The 22,597-nt window shown below is 46.5% G+C and overlaps 1 protein-coding gene across 1 annotated transcript in view; it reads left to right on the plus strand.

The window, feature by feature from the left end:
• ANXA3 (annexin A3) overlaps positions 1-22,597 on the plus strand; it is a 542,330-nt gene that overhangs the window by 380,539 nt on the left and 139,194 nt on the right. The window lies entirely within an intron of this gene.

Below are 22,597 nucleotides of genomic sequence, written 5' to 3' on the forward strand. Positions count from 1 at the left end.
TTAGCGGCTGAACATCTTCCCGAAGGGGACGAACAGGATGGTTTTCTTGCTATGGTCCAGGATGGCAAGGATGCCATGTGTCTGGCCGTTCAGTCGGGTTTGGACATGGCAGATTGCGTCAGCTGGTCCATGGCAGCGAGCACCGTAATACGCAGGTTTGCATGGTTGCGGAAGTCGGGGTTTGCTCCTGATGTGCAAGCCCGGCTCCTCAACGTGCCCTTTGACGGTGAACATCTTTTTGGCAGCAAGGCTGACGAGAGCCTGGAGAGGTTGCAGACCTCCAAAGCTGCAGTGAAGTCGTTGGGCGCTGCAGTTCTCCAACCTCTGCCTTTTTGTCCTAGCGGACAGCAATGGAGGGGAGGTTCCTTTCGTTATTACTCATCCTTTCGTAAAGCAAGAGGAGCTGCCAGTCAAAGGGGCCACCACAGGAGTGCCAGAGGTGGAAAGCAGGGTACTCAAGGTGCCAAGGCCGCTCGGGCAGTTGCCTCTTTGCCTTCAGGCAACACTGCAGCCGCTTCAGCTCAGTCATGAGGCCATGTCCCATGGTTCGCCGGTTGGGGGAAGGCTGGCGCAGCATCTTGTCGAATGGCATGCCATTATTTCAGATGTGTGGGTTCTGGAGATCAGAGCCCACGGCTACTGTCTTCCCTTTCGGCAGAGGCCTCAGGACAATCCACCGGGGAATCTCTCGTTGCAGAGTCTGGATCCGCTCCTTGTGCAGGAGGTTCAAGCCCTGCTGGGAAAGGCGCCATAGAACTGGTGCCTGTAGCAGAGAGGAACAAGGGATGGTATTCCCCTTATTTTTGGATTTCCAAGAAAGACGGGGGATTGAGACCCATCCTGGACTTGCGCGGTTTGAACAAACTCCTCAGGAAGGACAAGTTCAAGATGGTTATCCATCCAAAGCACAAGAAGTACATGAGGTTCGCGGTTGGCGACTCGCACTTTCAGTTTTGGGTCCTGCCGTTCGGATTGACCTACGCCCCAATGGTCTTCACCGAGCTCATGGTAGTGGTGGCAGCGCATCTCAGGAAAGGGGGGATTCACGTCTACCCCTACCTGGACGATTGGTTGATCAGGGCGCGCTCTCCCAACCAAGTCCTGGATCATCTGTCCGTCACCTGCCACTTCCTCCACAAGCTGGGCTTCTCCCTCAACTTAAAGAAGTCCCACTTGATGCCAAGAGGCTCCAGTACATCTGAGCAGTGCTCGACACGTCCCTGGGGCAGTGTTTTCCTCCCCAGGTGAGGCATTCAGCAGATGGTGAACAAGTTTCAGCATGCCCAGAGTCTCCCAGCGTTCGAGTTCTTGAGATTGCTCGGCCTCATGGCATCCTGCATTCTTCTGGTGCCAGAGTCCAGGTTGCGGATGAGATCGTTGCAATGGGCACTCAAGCTCCAGTGGTCTGTCCTCCGGCAGGATGTCGGACCCTGTTCAGGTGCCGTCCTCGGTCGTCCAGGAAGGCAATCTGATGAGGGGGGGCTCCATTTTGGCTACCCTGGCCGGAGGTGAGGATCGTGACAGATGTATCCCTCACGGGATGGGGAGCTCATGCCAATGAGTTGACAGTCAGCAGTCGTTGGTCTCCGTCGGAGTCCAGGCTCCATATCAATCTGTTGGAGCTGAGGGCCGTCAGGCTTGCCCTGAAGGCTTTTCTGCCAACTGTGCGAGGAAAGAATGTCCTGATCCTGACGGACAACACAGTGGCCATGCACTACCTCAACAAAAAGGGGGGGCAGGATCACTTCCTCTGTGCAGGGAGGCGATGCAGCTCTGCTTCTGGGCAATCCAGCAGGAAGTTTCGATCTCGGCAGTTCATCTGACCGGGGACGAAAACGAGACAGCGGACGCTCTGAGCAGGCAGAGCGCAATCTCTCACGAGTGGGAGTTGGCTCACGAGATTCTCATGGAGATCTTCGCCCTCTGGGGGACCCCTCAAGTGGATCTCTTCACCTCCAGTGTCAACCGGAAAGCTTCTGCTCGCGGGAACTTCCTCCAAAAGCAGCCTTAGGAGACACGTTCGTGGTGGAGTGGTCCTTCCCACTGCTGTACGCCTTTCCTCCAGTCCTCGTCATCCTGCAAGTGCTGTGGAGGTTACGAAGGTTCGGTTCCCAAATGATCCTTATTGCTCCAGCATGGGCCCGGAGGACGTGGTACCCGGACCTTCTCGACTTGTCCATCTGCCCTCCACGTCGTCTTCCCTACCGAGACGATCTGCTCTCACGCGAGGGAGGTCGGGTTCTCCATCCAGAGGTCAGATCCCTCAACCTTCACGCTTGCTTTCTGAAAGGTTGAGGTATAAGGATTGGGACCTCCCTGAAGACGTGATGGAGGTGTTGCTTTCGGCCAGAAGGCCCGCAACGAAGTCCCTGTACCATTGCTGTTGGAGAAAGTTCTGCGACTGGTGCAGGGTTAAGAATGTGGATCCGTTTTCATGTGACATTCCTGTGGTTCTGTCTTTTTTGCTTTCTTTAGCCGACAGGGGCTTGCAAGTGGGTACGGTTAAAGGTTACCTGGCGACACTGTCCATATTTAAGCGCTCGTCTGGAGTGTTCTTATTTTAAAATCCCTTTAATTTCTCAGTTTCTAAAAGGGCTCACTAATGTGTTCCCTCCGTCACCTTTCCAGGTGTCCGGTTGGGATTTGAACCTTGTTCTCACGTTTCTGATGGGTGCTCCGTTTGAGCCTTTGCATTCGTGCCCTTTGAGACTGTTAACTCTTAAAACTGTATTTTTGGTTGCGGTCACTTCCGCTCGCAGAGTGAGTGAGTTGCAGGCAATTTCAGATAAGCCACCCTTCACTGTATTTCATAAGGACAGGGTTGTCCTTAGAGTTCGTCCTTCCTTTCTTCCGAGGGTGGTGTCGCAATTTCATTTGGGCCAGGTTATTCTTCCGGCATTTTATCCTCCTCCGCATCCTGGTAAGGAAGAGGAGAAGCTGCATAGGCGCGATCCTAGGAAAGCTTTAAGCTTTTATATTTCACGCATGTACCGGGTCAGAGTGGACGATCAACTCTTCATTGGTTACGCTGGAAAGCGTTTGGGACAAGCTGTGACTAAGCAGACTTTGTCTCGCTGGATTATTCTGGCAATTTCTGAATGTTACTGTTTGGCGGGTGAGGACCCACTGGTCGGCTTGCTGGCCCATTCTACCAGGGGTATGGCTGCCTCTACTGCCCTACAGAGGGGTGTTCCTATTCGTAACATCTGTGATGCAGCCACCTGGGCTTCGGTCCATACTTTTGTACGTCACTACTCCCTCGATTCCATCAATGTGCAGGATCTGGCCTTTGGCAAGGCGGTCCTTTGCTCCGCAATTTGATTGGGCATTCTAAATTTCTGTATTCTAAATTATTTTCCCACCTCCTTGCATTGGTACTGCTTTGGGAGTCTGTCATAGATATGGAATACGTCGGAGGACCCAATCCCCTCAAAGAACAAGTTACTCTCTTACCTGGTAACGTTCTTTCGATGGGATGGTCCGACGACGTATTCCATATCGCTCCCGCCCTGCCTTCCCCGCTGCAGAATTTCTTTTGCGATTGCAGCTTACGTTTCCGCAAGGCTTTGTGTAGTCAGACTGGAAAACTGGTGCCACACGTTCTGGGGAAAAAACTACAACTGAGGCTACGGGCGTCGTGCGTTCTACTTCTAACATCCAGTGAGGTCGGCCGTCTGAGGAGGTCCTTGAGGGCGGAGTATCGACGTCATCGACGCAGACTCCGAAGGATTTTCCAAAGCAGCACAGCTGTGATGATTACTGTCATAGAGATGCAATACGTCGTCGCACCATCCCATCAAAAGAACGTTACCCGGTAAGAGAGTAACTTTTTCTTCAATATTATTTTTATGTACAGACTACAGTGGAGAGAAAGTGTGATTTCCCCGCCTCCATTGTGGGAAAAAATATACCGGACAACAGACATTACCTGCGAGGGAGCGGATATGCCGTTCTGATAGCTCGTCTGTAAAAGACAGCCACAAGTAAATGCCTTAGTCTGCCGGGACATATTGACCTGTTATAACAAGGAAGGCGGCGTTTTGAATAGATTGTGCTATGTGTTACTCATTTTGAGGTGAGCTGGCCGCTAGAATAACTGGCTGACACCATATATATATTATTGGGACATCCTAGTAAGGCCCTACCTAGAAGGCGGACTCCTCATATCATCGGCAGGCTACCATGCACTGCTAGATGTAAGTGTGACTAGTCACTATATTTATGTAGACCACACTCGATGGCAGAGCCCGTGATTTACTCTGTGCCTCTGGGTATTTTTAAGGCTTTTCGGATCTTGTAGACTGGAGGTGAGTGCAACTGGATATAATCACGAGAGATTTATATGCATAATTCAAATATGCCTTGATATGAAAAGAGGTTGGTTTGTAATTGGATTTTGTCATTTATTTTTTGTAGAGTTTATGTTGGAAGACATCTTCCACCGGATTGTGTTAGATGAGTGAGGGCAAGACTGATGCCTCATTGTCCTGGAGGTCGGAATTACGGCAAGCTGAATTTAAAAGCCCTTTTTTACGCTGACCGAAACATATGTAGACAATGTCAATAAGCTGGGTTTGCTATTGTACAGAAATACACACCATTAGGTGACACGGGTATGAGAAAGTAAAATACTGTGTGGATCTAAAGGGTCCTACGCGAGGGTTGACCTTGAGTATTGTTTAAATTTGACATTGGTTGTGTGACTGAGTATGGGTATGAATTGTGGAATTAATTGCATGTCAATATTGTGATTTAGTTTAATAAATTGCATTGTTTTAGTACTTTGTTGTATTTTGTCATTTATTTTTTGTATTGAAATAATTTGCTAATTGTATCTTTCCAACCTCACCACCGACATCCATTATTGCTGTTCCGGTCAGTCCCCCACATGTTACCTAGATATCTAGAATAAAAATAGAACACCTTTTTCTGATGTGACCTCTGAGATAAACCATCTGCGAGTAACAAGTACAAAAACATCTATGGACTCCAACTCATATAATCCTTCAGGTACTCAGCCGAGGACGACAACAAGGGAGTTTATGCAGACTGACAAGAGCTCAAGGAACAATGCGCAGGTTAGTTTTCCAAATCCTAAAGTGCGAGCGGAAGGATGCAGGAGAGGATGTCAGGACCCAGCTGGAGGCTCACGGACGCAAAAAGGCTGCCAGAACTGGGGAAGAGAACGCAGGAGAGCAAGGAAGGCCACAGACATTGGGAGCCACACAGAGGCTCCTGGGTGCCAGGCCACTCGAGGAAGCAGCATTCTCCTAACCGGACCGGAAAGGCAAGCCATTGTGCAACCGCGGAGTCGCGTGGATCGCTGGAAAGATGTTTGCACACTCGAAGCTGAAGAAAGGTTGGAGGAGCCAACACAAGACTCGAGCCACATCAGAGATACAGAGAAGACCTGGTGAGTCTTCCCAAAGCAACTGAGGACCCCAGGGCACTCCGAAAACCACATTGGCAGGAAATTGAATTGTGCAAAGTTGCTGATGCAGACAATTCATTTTGTTTGAATACAGGCAAGGCAAAGTACAAAAGCAAAGTGTGTATGAATGCAGTCAAGGACCAATTCAACACCCAATAAGATGAATGTTAGAATGCAGACAAGGCAATCGGCAAAAGCAAACCCCTATCCAATGCAAGAACGTAAGATGCCGGTTTGGGGAAGAAGATGAATACATATTATTCAATCAGAGAACTGTGAAACCTATAAATAGTCCTGGCAGGCGAGTACACCATGCAGCTGAAGTTTGAATGGGAGATTCCTGGCAGGGGAGTACACCAGGTAATGTAAAGCCCATATAGAAAAGCCCTGCCAGGCGAGTACACCAGGCCACTGTAATTGAATAAGGATTCCTGGCAGGAGGGTATACCAGGGAATCTACAAAGATATAAGAACATTCTACAGAAAGACTGTTGCAGGTCTTACTTCTTTAACCAAGAACTGTGTGAGTCCTGTGATGATGGAAAGGAACTATTAGTTGGAGACAATTTTGCCACCCTGTTTTGCTAATCCAGGGGAAGGGAATTATCCTCTGGACTCAAGGGTCTTGTCCTTGAAGAGCATTGTTGTTGGAGTGTTTAGTTTGAACACATTTTACCAACATCAAATCAAAGACATTTCCTTGCACCTTTTTGTTTAAATGTGAGGATCAGGATGGGGCATTTTGGACACAAGGGTGGCTTTTCAGTAACTGACATCCTGACACAGACAGATCCTTAATTTTAGTTTTTAGGTAGGGAACACTCCTCTTTAGATATAGGGTAATGGAGGCTTTTTCCCAACCCCTTTTCATTTAATAAAGTGTCTGCTTGAAAATATGACAATCTTGTGTCTGGCTCTCATTCCTGACCCCTTACATTTTCTACAGCAGAGTGGCTGTGAGGGGTCTGTAGAAAAGAAACAGATGTAGGGGTATACAGAAGATGCGCTTGTAAAAGTTTAGTAGAACCCCCCACTCAGTAGGTGAAGACTTTAAGAGCGTGCAAAAGGATGGGGTCAATTGGGTTACTTGTGTAATGTCAGATGGCGTTAATAAATTGTGGCGTCTCCAGGAAGAGTAAAGGATTTCATTACAAGAAAATATATTTCTTGTTAAGGTTTATCAACTTCTTTTCCTCAGTGGGTAGTTTTCAGTATAAAGGTAGGCAGATTGTTCAATAGAATGCAGCGGCTGGAAAAGGAAGTGGGGGGGGAGGGGGCATTGGCACAGTTTACTAAGGACTGTCCCACTCATCTAGAAAGCACCTCCTCTACAAGCCATGTGTCCCTAACCCCAGATTAGTAGATGTTGATTGGCTCGCCCCTGGAATGCTAAAGTCATCTTTCTCTCTGATGAGGGCCTAAAGGCAGTCGCCTTATCTGTCTGAGCTCCCTCGCACTTCATAGCCTGGCCCTACATTATCAGTTCTAAAAGGATATACGGCTGTGCTTTACAGATGCTCAATACCTACTTCCTTGCATGCCCAGATGTTGTTCTTCCTATCACTCTCCTCATCTCCTCCTACTCTCTTCCCTACTACTCTACCCACTGTATTTGCGCTCCTTAACATTTCTCTATCCCTACCGTTTCTCTCTACTGCTTAACATCCTCCAATCATACTCACCACTACTCTTCTCCACACTCCCACTACTCTTCTGCACTCCACACACCTATCCTCTGTGTGCACTGCTAGTACTCTCCTGTCTCTGCATCGCTGCTACGCTACTCTCCTCTACTCTCTCCACCCTACTAGAACTCTCCCCTCAACTCTCCACTCTTTATGCCCCTCTACTCACACCCTACTCAGAGATATGGTGCCCTGTTCATGCTCCCTCACTTCTCTCCTTCACCCATCTCCACGCACCCCACCACCCCTCTCTATTTGCTTTCTCCAACACGCACTCCCTCCAGCTACTACCCTCACTCCCCTATTTCTATCTCCCACTCTCCTCACTCTACTACCCTCACCTTCACGAATAAGGTCTCATTCACTGCTTTACTCTCACAAACTAGTACCACATAACCTCACAAATACCTCACCTTCCACACTGTGAGTAATCTGCCGCCACACTCCCTTCTCATTCGTTTGGCAGGGAGGGAGGTTCTCAGTCCGTTCCCTGTTTGTGTTTGATTCTGCTCTCTGTCCCCCATCCAGGTTTTCTTAGTTGCTCCCAGATGCACTTTGGGAGTTGGAATCCTAAAATGTTGTTGAGAACACTGGGCAGAAAAAGTGCTGGAAGGTATTTTGCAACAGAGGGATGCACCAGTATCTACACGCATCGTGTGTGAGGTGCTCTCACAGGCTGGTGTCCCCAACCTACCTCTTCCCTTCTGGCAGGGTCATTACCCTGCCATATACCTTCACCCTTTCTCTAAAGCCCCCCTTCACTTTCTGTCATCTATCTACCTTTTTCAATATGTTTGGGATTTTCTCTCCTCCCTGAGGTTTCTTCTCCCGGCTATGTGGAACAGGACCTCAGTCTTTTGGGACATTGATGGGGAAATAATGTCCCCTTGTCTCACGTGCATAGCTACAAATTGACTTTCTCCTAGACCTCCTTCAAGACCAACCTAAAGATGATTTAATAGAAAGAGTTCTACTTTCCTCCCAAATGATCCCTAAGCAAAAGGGAGAGACTGCATTTTTGCTTCAGCAGAAGGATCCTCCTTTTTCATGGACTCAAGGTCTTACCCATGGTGTAAAGAGGATATATATACACCCGAGTAAGTGCTTCTGTTGAAGAAAGCACTCTCGAGATGCTGGTTAAGGTTTGTGATCTTATTAAGGCAGCAGTCCCCAAGTAGATGGACCTTGTGGTAATTGATCCCTCTACTAGTCGCACGTCCAGTCCATTGTTTCTGGTGCCTGCAGCAGGAACTTTAGATTTGAAGTTCTGCATTAATTACATAGATCTTAATGCTGTCACTAATACAGATGCTACCCTGATACACCAAGCGGAACAGCTTGTGAGCACACCTGGTGTTGCAAGGATTTGAGCACTTTCAACTCTCCTCCGGATATTGACAAATTGCCCTGTCTGCCTGTGCCAGGAAGAGACCACATTCGATACACCTGAAGGTATTTATCAATGTGTAGGGTAATAACTTTTTTACCCAAAGTATGCACCTGCCTCTTTCCATAGTAAACCATGCTCTGAGGTTATCGGAGAATGGCTTACCTATCTTGATGTAACGGAGGTCTTGGAACTAGCAAACCTGAATATCTGTCACAGAGTGCTTGTTGCTGTGCCTCTGTACCTGCTAGCTGGCCTTGAAGATGATCCAAAGATCCACCATGGAATTGGTTGCATTGGCGCAGGCTGAGTGATGAAGAAGTGAGCAGAAAAGCCTTAAAGACAAAGGCAGGTAATTAGCAGAAGTAGATCTTGGTGAGGGAGGAATCAGCTTAGATGGTATGCATATGGAACATTAGAGGAAAGGCTCTGGACAGGAGCCAGAAGGGCTAGGCAAGAACAGGGAGACGGGAGCGAGTTAGAGGAAAAGATCACTAGGAAACAGGACAGTATGACTTCTCATGGGTAGACCTCACTAGGTATTAAAGGAATTGTCTGAATGTAGCACTGTAGCAGACCCCTTCTGCAGCACCCACCTTGATCAGAATTCCTAAGAAGGATGTTTGGACAGAGAAGTGCTATTAGGCCTTCTCAGTCGTTGAAATATACATCAAATATACTTTGTATATTTCAAACAGTTTCATCTAAAGCGAAAATGAATGGGTAACTAATGTGCCCCAAATAGCTGAGAAGAGCTGAGAAGGGTAGAGCACAACCTGTCTCATCTTTGCCCAGTCAAATGTAGAAAGCTTAGGTGGGTGTTTGTTGAAAAATAATACTTTTCCATTGTTTTGTCTAATTTATTTTAGACTTTACATTAGTAGGTCTTCCTTCAGAGCATGTTACTCCTGTGGAAATAAAGGCCTGGCCATGCTCTGCTGTCCACAGCCATACATCTCTGCTTAAACCCTTAGGCTCTCGAGCACAGACTGGTACATGATGCTGACAGCATGGCAGCCACGAGAAGGCGGTGGCTGTTAAACACATCTTCCCCTACACCTTCCCCTCGCAATACAATAAGGAAACATATAAAGTATACTGTATAAAGAGTGTATGCAATAACCTAGACTTAACTGACATAATAATCACAAAAATGTGTATGTCAAAGTTCTACTCAACCAATTATTGTAAATGCAGACTGCAATTAATATAACTATTGTATGCAATGTCCTAGACTGAACTATGACATAACGTAGTTAGGAAATTTGCATGGCAACTTCCTTTTCTGCCTCAGTTTAAATGAGGCTTTTTCACCAGACAACTCCGTAACGGCAACCCCTGGTTCCTCTCCTGGCCTTCCACCAGGGCCGTCACGAAGGGAGGGCAGCGGGAGCAAACTGCCCACGGGCCTCACCCTCAGAGGGTGGCCTCGTGGCCGCATGGGCGGATGCCACCACTGCCCGTGCTGTCAGCGCTTGGTTGGCGGCGCACACCTCATGCAGTTTGTTTCCACAGCGAGCCAGGGACGCATAGGCACCTGTCACTTTGTGCATTAGTAGCACACACACATTTAGTATATACACGCATAGAGCACAGTGACTGACAGCCACATCTTGTCAAATTACTTTGCTCGGCGCATGTATATACTATAATGCTAACGGACAAAGGTAGGGGGCACGTCGTGTCGCCTTAAGTGCTAGACTGCTGCTGACTAGTGTGCGGCATGTCCCCCATTAGCACGTTACACACGCAGACTTTCTGTCATCAGGATGGCGGGCTGCCAGGCATTATGCCGGATTTCAGCCTGCCCCACGGAGCCGCTCTGTCACTGAGCCAGCTGAGCGACGGAGGTCAGCCAGCAGTGCTAGCTGAACTCCTGTTCAACTTATAACAGAACGTTATTTTCCATCCAAACTAAGAACATAACATACATTAGCAGCACAACTAAGGTGGGTTGCTCTCATCTCTGCCATAGGTTAATAGATACGTCATCACACTCACAACTCGGCCTTGGCAAACATCAATTACTTCAATGCGACAAAAATTGTTGCATTGAAGTAATTGATTTTGAGACAAAACCTGAAAAGAGAAGCATACCAAAATGTCCCATCATTGGGTGCTTGTGAGTTGGGAAGGTTACAGTCTTCCTCCTGGAAAACACCCTTTTTAGTTTGGACTATTAAGCCAACCACTGTTGTATTAGATTGAAGATGGTGGGGGAATGGAATATGAACAGGAGCAGTCTGTAGGTGTTTGGTAGGTTGTGTCCACCCATTGACTGCCCATGGCCATGCTAATCCTTATGGCCATTTCTGCCCCTCACCGCCCAAAACTCCTGTTGATGGGAACCCTTTGGGCTAGCTTTATCCAGCCTTACCATCAAATCATGCACTCAAATGCCCACCAGTGTTTTTTCAAAGGAGTCCTCTAACGTGCTACTTGTGTTATAAATGTCTCACCAAGCCTGCCTTCAGCCACTAGATTTCGAAGCACTCAGTTTGTCCTTCACTGAAGTCCTGTAAAAACTAAGCATTGGCAAAGCCAACAGGTTTGGCTTGTGCATATAAGTATTAAGCTTTTGTCAGACACTGCGACTAGATACCCAGGTTACTCACCATTTTGCGCTTGCTACTATCAATGACCAGTTACTACCACTACGGCTGTGCCTGTCAAGTGCCTTCCCATGCCTTCACAAACTTTTGGCATTTGTGTCTATTCCATGAAAAAGCACAACCGGGTACTTCAAAGTGCATCATGACCTTGGTCCTTCTTCCGGGTGCTTAGTCCCTCAACATTAACTAGCCTCGCCCACTATGATACAAAAAAAGTCTGGAATAAACCTTTCTTCAGCAGGGAAACCTGGCTTTGCTTTAGTTGATTTGCAGTCATAATAAACCATATTTGGGTTCTTCCATACATAAACTCAAATGGAGATTACTTGCTTTCTAGTTTGTGGCGATGCAGGCCAAATGCAAAAAAATAAGGGGGCTTTGCCAAATTGTTTGGCCGGGCCTCACCTCACCCTGTGTCAGCCCTGCCTTCCACCCTCTGAAAGCACCTTCAGTTGGTGCAGAATGGGAAACACTGGATGGTAAGTGCCACCCGGCTTCTTCCTGGGAATTGCAATCTCTCTCCTGATTCGGCTAAGATCGCATATAGACCTATCCTTCAACCTCATAGCATTTGAGAACACTTCAACTATTTTCCTGGGATTTGTGAACTTGGACTCGTCCATGGCACAACCCTTTCTCACTCTAACTGAATCCCCTGGAACCCACTCAGAATGATGAGTGGTTATACCATTGACATGATACCCCTTGTATTTCACTTGGACCTGCCACAACCGTTGTCCCACCTCCTACCAGTTACCTCTACCATCCCCAACTAGTTGTTCACCCACCCATTATTTACGGTGGAGTTGAAATCCCTTCATCGTATATGGTGGAAGGGTGAAATGCCTGTTCACACTGGGGCTGATCTTACTCTCCAGGTCATGTCGCTAATAGCAATACGTACATAAAGGTTATTACTTAGTACCTGTTGCATGGTCCCTATTATCACCCTGTTAAATCTCTTCACTAATGCATTGTTTGGGATAGTAATTTGAGGGGAATTTCCATCTAATTAATTTAGTCTCGGCATATGATGCCTCTCCTCCCCTCTCCCTTTGTCACTCACAATTTCTTGGGGTATCCTTCTCCCTTGAAGATTTATTTCATGAATTGTATTCTCATTGCCTGTGATTCATCAGACTGTCTTTAGCCATTTAGAGAAGCAATCCAACACAATGATTGACTGGGTATCATCCCTTGATGTGTGATGGGGACCAAGGATGGCAATACTCAAAAACTGCTAGGCCCCTTCTAGCTTAATGCTTTTTTCGGATTTGCTACATGGCAACATTCCCTCACTCTGAATCTCTAGCTTACCTTCCTTTTAGTTCCTGTTATCTGTGTGTGCCCTTCTTGTGCCTTTTGGACTAACTTGTCCCTGAGTGTTGGGGCACTATCAACTGTTCGCATAACAGTAACATGGCACTCTCTACTGATAACTGGTCTTTAACTTCCCAATAGGAAGACGCCGTTTCTCCAACTTCCACTTTCTTAGTCCAGCTGATCTGCATCCAATACCCAACTGGGGTTAAATGAGGGTCTGCTTTAAGTTTGTTATACCATTTGTCCTTTGTGACAGGCATGTCTGCCCCTAGACCAAGCATGTCTACTACACTTGCCACAATTACTTCTTCCCCTTCATTAGATTCCCCAGCTTTGAGTGGCAACCTTGACCGAAAATCCCTTATGCTGTTATGTACCCCAGAACATATTTTACTGTGAAGTCCTACTCTTGTAATATAAAAAATACCCTTCCAACTCTTGCAATGTAAAAAATAACCTTGCTATATTTGCTGTTGCCTTCCAAATACGTTTAACAGGGAGCACTTCCAGCAATAGTCTGTTTTCCCCCATTTATATATCCTGAAGTAATCTATGCGCTACACACACATGCACCCCTACACACACACACCTACGCACCCACCTTCTCTTTCTTTTCCCAAATATCTGGACTCTGCTTCCGACACTGATCTAGAGACATGACAAATGAACTTCTCCTGTTGGAGTACTATACCCAGTCCCTTTAAACTACAATCTAATGTGATTTTGTCTGTTTTCTTGTATTCAAATCCTCCTTCGTTCTGAGCCTGGCCAATTGCTTGCTTGATTCTTCTTTTTACAGCCTACGTGCACAGATCGTCCCATAAAAATTACTAATTTTCTTTAGTAAATGTTTGTATTGCGTTACACAATTCTGAAAAACCCTCAATGAATTTACTATAATCTCATGAACCTAATCACATTGTAAGCGGTTGAAATATCATGCACAGTAAGATCAGCATCATGAATCTAATTCAGCAGTTCATCTATCATTATTGGATCAAATATAATGTTCTTGTTGACTTATCTCAATTCCACACATACTCTGATTTTGCAGCTTTTCTTCATCGCTACAACAATGGGACCCACCCATTCATCAACTGGCTCCATTATTCCTTTCTTCACCAAATGTTAGTTCCTTTTCCACCTCCTCCCTTGATCCAAGTGGAATGGTCACAACCTGCCGAGTGACCGGCACTGCGCTAGGCTTTATAACCATTTTTTGTGCATGGCCTTTTAGGCATCCAATCATCCCATTGAATATTTCCGGGTACGCCTCTTCATCAGTTGGATGTCCGATTTCTAAGACTGGATACTCTGTTTGTGTCTTAAGTTGATTCCCAACACCACTTGATCCTTCTAGCCAATAACTTTCACTCCTTTCATCGCTATGTTTATCTTGCCTATTGCCATCCTATTCTTAAATTCAACAAGGGCTTGGAAGGAACTGCATAAGCATTTTGTTGCATGAGCTCGAATGCCACCCAGGGCTTTTGTGTTCTAGTTCTTGATGATTTTCTTTAAGGCATTGCTGACCATCATGTCCCATTTGTTCTTTGTTTTAATGCTGTATGGTAAACCACTGTCCATCATCTTAACTGGAGTTTCTGCTATCTTTACTGTAGATCTAGGACATTTCATATCAACCAGATTTTGCTGGTTATTCTAGGCTGACATTACACTCTTCATCCGAACCTTTATTGGTCTGTACCCACACCCCTTTCTTTCTTCAGCAGTACGCTGATGCAAAATATCATTTTACTCTACAAGTGACACATTTTTTATGTATTGTGGGACAATGACAGCGAGCTACATGTCCCTGCCTCCCGCATACGTGTCCCTACCTCCCGCATCTGTGATATATGAAGTTTATGGAGTGTGGTAGTTTCCTCTCTTTCCTGTCTTTGCTTTTAATCCTTTGTCGCACCAGTTCTCCCTTTTTTGCATTGTCTTCAGCGTTTACTTGCGAGGAATCATTCACATGTGGCTCTTGCACCGACAGCTTATTTTCCTTCATTTATTTAGAATACAATGCAGTACATTCTACCTTAATTGCTATAGCTCTAGTTTTCTTCAAGAATGGGGTTGCTGCACATCCATTAATGTTATTAAGTCTCAGTGTTATTAGTGTATATAATAATTTGATCTCGTATAGTACATCTGTGCCAATGCCATTACTGAAGTTGCATGAAATCGCCAGCGTGTGGAGGGCTGACGTATATTCTTCCACAATCTCATTAAGTTTGTTGTCAATGTATCAATATTGTAACTGTTAATTGCAAGTTTAGTATTGGGTAATATTCATCTATTTGTTTTAATGTCTTCTCATACACATAAATGTCTTCTACTCCTTACTATGCCTGAAGAGGTGGAATTTTGCAGAATCTCCTTTGTCCCTCCTCTCCTTAGGCACTTAATGACAATGATCTCTTCTTTCTGCTGAAAACCTACCTGTCATGGCCCTGAGCAGTCAAATAATTCCCCCAATACTCCTTCTATTCCAGCTAGGAAATGGCTGGCTCTCCAGGGATTGGCATAAAACTGAGGTGGTTTGTCCTCTAACAGCATGATGGAAGATGCATCCGCTGCTGACTATTTGCTGGATATCCAACGTTCACAGACCAATCATAGTTTACATCTTCTATTGTGGAGTTTTAACATACTGTATTTGTTTCTCCATTGCCTGGCAACTGTAACTGGGGTGCCTATATTGACAAGAGACTTCTCTCTATGACTGCATGTTAATTTCACAATAACCTTTTTCCTCATTGCCCAGTGACTTAAAGGTGTGCAGCAAAAATCCCCCATAATTTGGGAATGTATAGCAGTTGTGACGAATCTGGACATCTCATCCAGTCTCCCCACAGGGGAGCCCTCCTCTGTGAGCCTAGAGAGCTGAGCCCACTACGCAAGATCCTCCCTAGGGGTCTGGCCAAGTGGAACCTCACTGGGAGTGACTCCCCACTCTAAGGGGCCAATGACTCCCATTCCAGAGCAGAACCCCTAGTGCAACCCCCCCTTGTCTGCATATACGAATATTGCAAAGACTTTAATACCTCCTTCAGGAACTATATATTACAAAGATCCTTCGTTACATGTATAGAATACAGGCAATGCTGAACAAAGCCAGAACGCCATGATCAGTGAAGGACACAGTTCTGTTTATTCATGTGACGTGTATGAGAGAGGAAACTCCTATGGTGAAGGGATAACCACTGCACAGAGGCGAACCTCTGCATCGTTAATGTCCTGGAGGGGCAGAGCCACGCTGGGCCACAAAGCTAGTGGTGAGCCAGCACCGAACAAATGTCTGAGAGTTGGAGTTATCCCCGACCGAGGGGTGGGAGAGAGAGCCGAAACGGGAATCCCCATGTCTCATCTGGTGGCGGGAGCAATGGTGGGCCGGTAGGCTGAGACAGGGCCCTGAGACAGACCACATAGGAGAACTAGAGTTCCGATGATCCACACCCAGTTACAGAGCGAAGTAGAAGGTATGAACGCTGTGAGTGACTGTTTTGAAAACTATCCAGGGTACGTGAACCTGAGAAAACAAAATATTGAAAAGATCCTATTCAAAGGGGATTGAGAGAGATACAAACATTGTGATTGATTGGCTACGAAAGATGCCCAGGTTACTGGAGCCTGAGAATCCTGAAGAAGCAAATTCCTCACGGGGTGATTGCGTTAGATACAGACATTGTGAATAACATCTGTGAGAGTTATCAAGGTTACAGAAACCGGAGTGCACAAATACCCTATATAAGAGGAAAAGAAAGGGGCATGAACACTTTGAATTATAGCTAAAAGTCCATTGGAGCAATAGGTCTGATAAACCAGGATGTACAGCTGCCCTATGGACAATAACTTTGAAAGAAAAACAACCTATCTGAGGACTTTAGGACTTTGAGAGAATCCCAACGCCCTGAAGGTGAAAGTGTTTACTTTGCAGCAATCCTGGAGGGATGACATGTTTGCACCAAGAGATAGTATTCTTTATTCAAAGGAGAGACAAAGTCATAATTTGAATCCACGTCTGCGAAGACTATCCTTCAGTAAAAAATAGAACTTTGAAGACTGAAAAGAAGTCTTAACAGTGTTTGGATCTGGCAGAAGCCCTACCGAGGCTTGTGTGTAAGCCTCGCCCATTTCGTGTAGTTTCTAAAGTGGTAGGGCAAGTTTAGTTGTTTGAGATTCAGACTGGAAACCTTTTTACTTTGAACTTCCTGGTCACCCTTAACTTTTGTTTTGTTAGGCAGGGAAACTCCTTCATAGTTATAGGGCAAGTTAGGCATTTTTCCTTTTGATGTAAATTAAACTTTAACATGCTCGACGTGGTCCGAGTCCTTCTTCTGGTTCACCACATATGGTGTCAGAGTGGGATGTATGCCAGTTGATATAAACAGGGGACCCCTTCTCCTTACCAAGATAACAGAGAAAGCTAAAGCCCCATTTTAACCATGAAGAAAAGAAGTTTAATACCAACAGGTCTGTGTCTTTCCACTGCTCCTGGAACCTATATTAGTCTGGCAACTAAATCTGGACTAGCACAGCGTTGCGCCCTCGATGTTGCCACTGGGGTAGTAGATCCTGATTATAGGGCTGAGGTGAAGGTGATCTACATAACAAGGGGACCGCTGACTATTTAGTTAGGGGGCAGGGGCCATACCCCAAGGAATCCTAGCAAATGCCTTCACCCATGTACCTCAGGAAATGGGGGCCATACTCAACACAGAGGGCATCAAGGGGTTTTGGAGAGGCCAACCTCCTTAGAGCAGCACCTGAGGTGAGACGCAGATGAGGTAGTCCCACTCCCCGATCTTGCCTTCGCACAAAGGAATGACCTTGACCTAATGTTCGCCTTTGGGAGTGTAATCTCAGATCAAGGTCATAACCAAGCCGTTCCTTTCTTCTTCCAGAAAAAGGGGCCATTATAGCAAGGACTTGTGGGAATGGGGGAATCCACCGAACACAGCTCATGGTTTATCGCAGGGTAGTGGTGGAGCTGGCCCACTCCAGTCCCTATGCTCCGATGGGCAGCCCGTTTAATGGCCGCCCATTGGGGGTTAGGGAAGACCCAAAGCCAGTTGATGCCCCGATTTTACTGTCGTGCAGTGTTCGAAGATGTGAAGAACTATGTCTCCACATGCATAATTTGCCAAAAAACAGCAGCCACTCCAGTTCCCCCGACCCCCTTACAACCACTTGCCATTATTGAAGTAGCCTTTACTAGAACAGCTATGGACATAATGGGTACACTAGAAACATCAAAGTTTGGGAATAAGTAAATGTTTGTGATCATTGACTAAGCTACCCGCTACTAGTCAATGGATCCTAAAACGCCTCCCATTTCTGTCGAAAGTAGGGTTCCCCAAGGAAATCCTTACGGATCAAGGTACTACTTTTATGTCAAAGATTATGAATGACAGAAAAGGAGTGCGACAGACCAAACTCTCAGAACCTCTGTCTATCATCCCCAAACGGATGGCCTTGTGGGGAGGTTTAACCACACCCTATAAAGAACCCTCCACAAGTTGGTAGAGGCAGATGGAAACAATTGGGATGCTATGATTCCATGGGCTTTTTCTGCAGTTAGGAAAAAGGAAAACCCCTCTGGTGTCTTAGGCTATTCGCCCTTTGAATTACTGTATGGACGAGTACCGTACTAAATAGGTTGACGGAGACCTGGGAAGAGAGAGAAGAAGCCATCCTACCTATTTCTCAGACAGCCCAGAAGTTAAAATAACATGACCGATGTAAGGGAGATTGTCAAACATCAGCTAGGTGGGATCAAGAACATCAAAAATCCCTACATGACAGGCGGTAGCTTGGTAATTTTCCATCTGGGAATATGTCCTAGTTCTCCTTCCCACCTTCGAGAACAGGAGGATATACAAATAGTATGGACACTTCAAAATTCTTGGAAAAAGGACCGGAAAACTATTTAGTAGCCCAAACAGATAGATGACAAAAATCTCAAGTCTATCATATAAACCTGTTGAAAGAGGGCAAGGTTGACCCTGTGGAGGAGATTACGTTGACCATGGCCACCCTCCTTATAGAACCCAAACTCGATCAACTGCTCATCCCTAACAATCTACCACGCGTGCATGCGTGAGGCAGGCTGGAGCGCACAGGGCGGACTAGAGTGCGCGGGTGGACTGGAGTGCATGAGTGCGTCGAGCAGACCGGAGTGTGTAGGGCAGACAGGGATGCATGGAATGAATAAATGTGCATAGAATGGACTGGAGCGCATAGAATTACGTGATGTACATAGTATGGTTTGGAATGCAGGGTACGTTTGAAAGAGCATATAACCCATCATATCACACCCCACGCTTACTCTCTTCTTTACATCACCACTCAACTAGAACACAGAGATACTATGACACCATTCGGTATAACTGTTCTCATACCAACATCTGCCGCTCACTCCCCATCATTCTAAGTAAACACTGCTGGTTACACACCCCCCAGCCAGGCGTTCTCCTCAGGCCTAACGCAGCCACATTTGGTCTGGATAAATCCTGCCAGAACGAACACATACCCCTGATCCCTCAACCACCACACCCATCACTAAGAAGCAGCTATTACACGAATACTACACCAGTTGCACACATACCCAGTGCGCACACGCACCTTTGACTCTCTACTGACCTGAACTTCGGTTCCCAAGGGCGTTTAACCTACCAGCGCCTTCAGACCATACCAATGGTATATAAGGCGCTATATAAATGCTAAATAACATAACATAACTCTCCCAAAAGGAAGACCTTCTAGACCAATTTCCATAGGTCTTTTCTGAGCAGCCCAGGAGTGCAGAATTATTTCCACTATATCCGTACCCCAGCCGGGCAAACTGTAAATGTAAAACCATACCGCTTCCCAGAGGCAAAGAGGAAGATTATCGAGTCTGAACTGCGCCAGATGCTCAAGGCTAATGTCACTGAGGCATTTGAGTCTCCATGGTCATACCCCATTGTGTTGGTAGCGAAACCCAACAAATCCTGCAGATTCTGCATAGATTTTAGGAAATTAAATTCCATCTCCACTTTTGATAACTGTCCAGAATTGAGAAGCTATGATCATCCAAATACATATCCACTTTGGACCTAACTAAGGGTTATTGGCAGGTACCCCTGAACCCCACCGATTGTGGGGGGGGGGCGCTTTTACCACTTTGCAAAGCCTCTTTCAATTCAAAGTACTGCCTTTTGGATTACACAATGCTCCAGCCAAATTCCAGCGATTGATGCACAAAATCCTAAAACCATATTCTAGCTTCTCCAGACCCTATTTATATGACCTCACTATGCATAGTAAAACCTGACCCAAACGCATGCACCCATCTTTGTGATCTCAAGAGCCCTCCGGAGATCAGATTTAACAGCCAACCCAAAAGAATGTAACCTAGCATAGTCGGCTGTAAAGAACCTGTGCTATTTTGTGGGAAATGGCCTGAATAAACCACATACAGAAAAACTCAAAGCAACACTGATACAAGCAACACTGATACCAAGAAATAAACAAAACCTTCACGCGTTCCTTGGATTGACCGGCTATTACAGATCATTTATACTAAATTATCCTGCCTTGACCGCCAATCTTACCGCCACCTCAAGAACTCCCATTCCCAAAATATTGTCTGGAAAAGGGAAGACCAACAAAGCTTTGAAGGCTTCAAACAGATTCTATGCCAGGAGCCTGTATTAAAAATGCCTTATTTCAATCAAGAATGTATTCTTCAGACAGATGCCTCTACAGTCGAACTGGTAGCTGTGTTATCACAAGAAAATGATGGCTTGGAACATCCCGTCTTATACACCAGCCAGAGGTTTTTCCCCAGAGAGCATTCCCATGCCACAGCGGTACTTGAAGTCCTAGCCATCCAGTGGGCAGTCCAGAACCACTCTCCCCTAACTTGGATGAGTTTGAAAGATTTGAACACCCGAGTCATGAGATTGCTTTTGATCTACAACCATTTAGTTTCTCAGTAGAACACCGAAAGGGCACAGAACAAGGCAATGTGGACTTTTTAAGTTGTTTCCGCTTCCTATGCAAGGGGAGACTCAGTTAATAGGAGGGGGTATGTGACAAATCTGGACAATTTGTCCCTTCTCCACAGAGGGGAGCTACCCTCCGTGAGGCTAGGGAGGTGAGCTCACTATGCAAGGTTCTCCCCAGGGGTGTGGACACGTGGGACCTCACTGGGAGTGACTCTCCGCTTGGGGACAAGGACTGCCAATCGAGAGCAGTCCTCCCAGTGCAAACCACCTTGTCTGCATACATGGATGTGGAATAGACCTTAATATCTCCTACAGCGACTATATTTTACAAAGATGCTTCTTTACATGGGTTAGCTACAGGCAATGCTGAACACAGCTTGAACACCATGATCAGCAAAGGATAATGTTCTGTTTGTTCATGTGATATGTCTAAGAGATGAAACTTCTACCGAGAAGGGAGAACAACTACGCAGAGGTGAGCCTCTGCATTGTTTAAGTCCTGGAGGGGTGGGACCATGCTGGGCCGCAGAGCTGTGGCAGCCAGGAGGCCGAGCGAGCAGCGAACCGAGCGCCTGAGAGTTGGCTTTCTCCACAACCAAGGTCGGAGAGGAAGCTGAGACTGGAATCCCCTTTTCTCATCTGGAGGCGCGCCCGCCAGCGAGCAGTGGTGGGTAGGAAGGCTGAGACCAGAACATATGAGGGAGCCAGAGTCTGCACGTGCCACACCCATCAGACAGTAGCTACAGAACCTAGTAGCAGAAGCGAAAGCTGGCAAGCTTATGGGATACCGCTAAAAGGTATGAACAATGTTGAGTGGAGGCTATCCCGGTTACGAGAGCTTGAGAAACCCGAATAAACAAATATCCTTTGCAAAGGGGATTGAGCGAGAGACAAACATTGTGATTGACCGCTATGAAAGCTATGCAGATTAAGGGAGCCTGAGAAACCCAAACATACAAATACATCATGCAAGGGGGTTTTGGAGCAATTTGAACATTGTGAATAACTGCTGTGAAAGCTATGCAGGTTCCGGGAGCCTGAGAAACCAGAGTGCACGAACACCCTATAGAAGGAGAAAAGAAAGCTACATACACAGTTTGAATTAGAGCTGAGAGACCCATGGAAGCAATACAAGCCTGATAAACCGGGGTGGACAGCCACCGTATGGGAAATTACTTTGGTGAAAGAAAAAAACCTATCTGAGTGTCATGCTCCCGGGTAGCTGGCGCCTTTGGAAGAAGTGGAAACACCGACTCCATTGATTGTGCCATTACGTTTTTGCTACACGGCGGCAGCGCGGTCTAGTTGTCGGTTCCATCATGGCCGGCGCTGGGAGGCTCTTATTCCCCCTCCTCCCAGCCGTCGGCGCGTTGCAACCCTTTGCGTGCTTTTCCTCTTTGGGTTCGTTTGCTTTGTGAATTTTTCCCTTTAGCGGTATTCCGCTCCACTATCCTGTTGATTCTTCTGCCTTTTTGAGCCTTGCCTTTCCTTGGATCTACTCTTTCTCCCTCGCGGCGGAAAACTCTACCCTGCTGACTCTTTTTTTCCCCTTGGCGGCGGAGCTTTCTCCCCTGTGGTCGCTCTCTCTCTCGCGCCTCCCTTTCCCTCGACTAGGCTGGCTCTATTGCTAGCCTTGCGGCGTGGTTCCGCTCGGTTTTCTGTTTCTCTTTCCTCAGGTCCAGTCCTGATTTCTCCCCTCCTTTGCCTCATTCGGCTCCCAGCTTACCTCTAGGGGTCTCCGGATCTCCTCCGCTCTTTGATTCTTAGGGTTCTTTCTCTGCTGTTTGCACACTACCACTTGCAGTGTACTTTCTCTCCCGCCGCTTACCGGACCTGAATACCACTACCACTGTCAAGAATTACCTGAATTACCTATCAGGATCAACAATCCATATCAAACTATACTGGGGTTTTTTGTGCCTGGAGGTTTTTTCCCCTGTTTTCAGGCTACTCCGGAAGTGAGGTCACTGGCCTGCTGAATCCTCGTGGTCACAGTGGCTTCCTTCCGTGGTAGACCGTATTTACTAAAAAAAAGGATTATCGCCTCAGAGGAAAGAAGATTCCTTCTCCAGAGTCCATTTCTTCAGGTGAGGAGGAAGAAGGGGACTTTGTTACTGAATCTGATCAATCTGAAGGAGATGACGTTGACACTGAAGACT

Source organism: Ambystoma mexicanum, chromosome 6p (assembly GCF_040938575.1).
Source record: "Ambystoma mexicanum isolate Mex_15411 chromosome 6p, UKY_AmexF1_1, whole genome shotgun sequence".
Lineage (NCBI taxonomy): Eukaryota > Metazoa > Chordata > Amphibia > Caudata > Ambystomatidae > Ambystoma > Ambystoma mexicanum.